Raw genomic sequence first — 4,019 nt, 5'->3', positions numbered from 1 at the left:
AGGCTGCAGTGCTGTGCTGAATGTTCTAAATGCCCTTCCTCACATGGCCAAAGCCCTGGTGGCAACGCTAGAATGGTCAGGATGGCTGGCTTCCCTGTCCATGTGGGGTCTCATCCCTGGACTGCACACAAATCAGCATCCTAGGAATGTGAGGGTGGTTCCCTCTCCCTGTGGGGTCTCATCCCTGGACTGTACAGAAATCAGCATCCTAGGAATGTGAGGGTGGCTTCCAGAGCTCTCCATGTGGGGTCTCATCCCTGGATTGTACAGAAATCGGCATCCTAGGAATTTGAAGCTGGCTTCCAGAACTCTCCATGTGGGGTCTCATCCCTGGATTATGCAGAAATCAGCATCCTAGGAATGTGAGGGTGGCTTGCCTATCCATGTGGGGTCCCATCCCTGGATTATGCAGAAATCCGAATCCTAGGAATGTCAGGCTGCCTTCCCTCTCCATGTGGAGTCCCATCCCTGGATTGTGCAGAAATCAGCATCCTAGGAATGTGAAGCTGGCTTCCAGAGCTTTCCATGAGGGGTCCCATCCCTGGATTATGCAGAAATCCGCATCCTAGGAATGTGAGGCTGCCTTCCCTCTCCATGTGGGGTCTCATCCCTGGATTGTGCAGAAATCAGCATCCTAGGAATTTGAAGCTGGCTTCCAGAACTCTCCATGTTGGGTCCCATCCCTGGATTGCGCAGAAATCCGCATCCTAGGAATGTGAGGCTGCCTTCCCTCTCCATGTGGAGTCTCATCCCTGGATTGCGCAGAAATCAGCATCCTAGGAATGTGAGGGTGGCTTGCCTCTCCATGTGGGGTCCCATCCCTGGATTGTGCAGAAATCAGCATCCTAGGAATGTGAAGCTGGCTTCCAGAGCTTTCCATGAGGGGTCCCGTCCCTGGATTATGCACAAATCCACATCCTAGGAATGTGAGGCTGGCTTCCCTCTCCATGTGGGGTCTCATCCCTGGATTGCGCAGAAATCAGCATCCTAGGAATGTGAAGCTGGCTTCCAGAGCTTTCCATGAGGGGTCCCATCCCTGGATTATGCACAAATCCGCATCCTAGGAATGTGAGGCTGGCTTCCCTCTCCATGTGGGGTCTCATCCCTGGATTGCGCAGAAATCAGCATCCTAGGAATGTGAGGGTGGCTTCCAGAGCTCTCCATGTGGGGTCTCATTGCTGGATTGTGCAGAAATCAACATCCTAGGCATGTGAGGGTGTAAATGGCAAAGCTTCTGGGGGATTGGCCTGGAAAGTTCACAATGTCCTACTCTGATTAGCCAAAAGCAAACCACCTCAGACTCCAAGGAGTATGGTACAGACTCTACCTCTTGATGAAGGAGCTGTAAAAAATCCCAGGCCATTTTTAATCCACTTCAAGAAATTAAAAATCCCTCAACCCTCTGCCCAGCTCAGTCCCATCTGAGCCTGCACAAAGGCTGATGGTGGTCTAAGGGCCTTGGTCACTTTCCAGAACTTCAACATGATGTTTAAATGGGATTTTCTACAATGTGCTTTTCTAAGTGAAAAGGTAGAAGGAAGTAAAATATAATATACAACACACCACAATTGTAAAAAATGAAGGAAAAGTTTAATGGGGCGCCTGGGTGGCTCAGTCAGTTGAGCGTCTGACTTTGGCTCAGGACATGATCTCACAGCTCATGAGTTCGAGCCCTGCATCGGGCTCTGTGCTGACAGCTTGGAGCCTGGAGCCTGCTTCAGATTCTGTGTCTCCCTGTCTCTCTGCCCCTAACCCACTCACATTCTGCCTCTGTCTCTCTCAAAAATAAATAAACATTAAAAAAAAAAAAAATGAAGGAAACGTTTAAGAGGTATATGTACTCAGAATAGGAACCACAGTCAAACGACAGCTTTAAATTTATATAATTGCCATTTGCAAAGTTCAGTGATTCCTTACATGAAATATGCTAGTTTTAAAAATAACTGTTTACAAAGGCAGGAGATGGTATCTTCAATAATTCCCTTGGTATCATTAATTCCCAATTAATAAGCAATAGGCTATAGACTGCTGGCCTATATATTTCTCTACTTAAGAGAGGAACAGTTGATAATGGCTTATTACAGTCTCATCAATAAATAAGCATCAATATCACCTACCTCATAGGATTTGCTTAAAAATTAGATATTTTAACATGTGAAAACTTCACCAAACAGTATCTGGAGCATAGTAAGACATCTCTAGTATTTAACAAAATAGAAATTATTAATACCACCAAAAGAGTTTATCTTTTCAACAGCAGTAAATATTACATTTAATTTCAGAAATCAAGAAAATAATTCATCCTTGTATTTCTATAAGAAGTAACAAAAAAGGTCAATGCACATAGGGCGTAATACACACACACACACATATACACACACACAAGCAACTTGAGCCACCTCAACCAACACTTTCAGAGCGAAGGAGATATAGATTGCCTGTAGAGTCACTTAATTTCATAGACACATAGACAACGCTGGTCTTTTCCAGGGCCTGTTCTTGAGAGCTTATACACATTAGTTCAATTGGTCCTCATAACAAACTTATAAAGTGGGTGCTTTCATTATATTTTAAACATGAAGAAATTAAGGTGTACAAGAGTTCTCACTAGTAAATGTACGAACTAAGTCCAGTGTGGATGGTTCTGCCTTTACAATCCATGCTTCTGTCCTCTACTGTCCCTGTCACCATGCTGGTTGAGAAATTCCTCATTCAAGTCACTGCACAGCTAGGAAGCTAGCAAGATATGCCCTCTGGTAAAGTATTGTGAGAACTAATGTCCGCAAGAATGCTCTCTTTGGCTACATCAACACTGGCCTAAATACCAAGGATTGAAGGATGGAAAACAATTATGAACAATTATCAACAACTGTGAGGCTTTGTTCTGGATGTTCAATTGCCCTGTTGTAAAATATTATGTATCAGAAAGCCTGAGGGGTAGTTGGAGGACAGTGGGGATCAGGATTATAACTTCAAATTCATCTGTCCTTAGACTCTAAATCGGCCAAGAGGGACAATGTATCATGTACTCATATAACTGCCCGATTCTTGCTTCTGAACCCAAACTAACTGATGACAAGAGGCGGTTCTCTGAGGATTGATTTCTTTCCATGCAAAATAAGAACAAAGAGAGAATGGAGGAGTACAGTTCCCCATTTATTCTGAAAATAGGGCATGCTTCATAAATGCTTATTAATGTTCCTCTACAAAAATAGTGATTGGAACTGGCTTTGGTTTCATTTAAAATTGAGCTGAATCACAGAAGCTATGGATTGCTAGGTCTCCTGTCCAGGGCCCTGACATTTATTCTTCAGTACCCTGTGATTACCAAAAAACAAAAGGCGACAGCACATGGCATTCATTCTCCCATGAAGCCAAAAAGTGTTGGGGGACTTGGCACAAGTGGCTGGACTCCGTGAGAAACAAACACTTCAAAAGAATCATTGTTTTGTGTTAAGAATGTAGCCCACAGTGATCAATTCAAACAACATTCAGAAAAGCAAAGCAGGTCCTTTTTTCTTTCGTATTGTCGGGAAATCCAGAAGGAAGGTTAATTTGGGGATCTGGCTGAGCTGCCAGTGACCACTGCCCACATGTCAACAGAAGGATAAAAGGCACACTCTGGCTAAAATGAGTTCATGCTTTCAGATCATTTTAATCCCCATGGTCTATTCCAAAGAGCAGAACATTCCTTAAAAGCTTTATATTGTGATTAGATGATTAGGGCTTTAGGGTTTAAGTGGTATTTTCCTTTCAGCAGAAGTCTGCAAAAACTGAATGACTTTTCAACAAATATTTGCCTAAAAGGAAAAAGCTTTCATTTTCTTAGTGTGATCCCAACCTTGACCATATCATCATTGGTCCTGGCCACTTTCAGACAGCTTGGCTCACCCAGGCAGGCAAATAAATTGAAAATGCCTTTATCTAAAATATTCAAATTTTCTTTCCAAGGCAGGTTCTGAGCACTACCTAATTTCTCCAAGTCATGCAGAGATAATAGGCCGCACTGGAGACGACAT

This window comes from Panthera onca, chromosome Y, assembly GCF_046562875.1.
Source record: "Panthera onca isolate mPanOnc1 chromosome Y, mPanOnc1 haplotype 2, whole genome shotgun sequence".
In the NCBI taxonomy this organism is placed as follows: Eukaryota; Metazoa; Chordata; class Mammalia; order Carnivora; family Felidae; genus Panthera; species Panthera onca.
The sequence above is the reverse complement of the archived record's forward strand: the minus strand, read 5'-3'. Positions refer to the sequence as shown.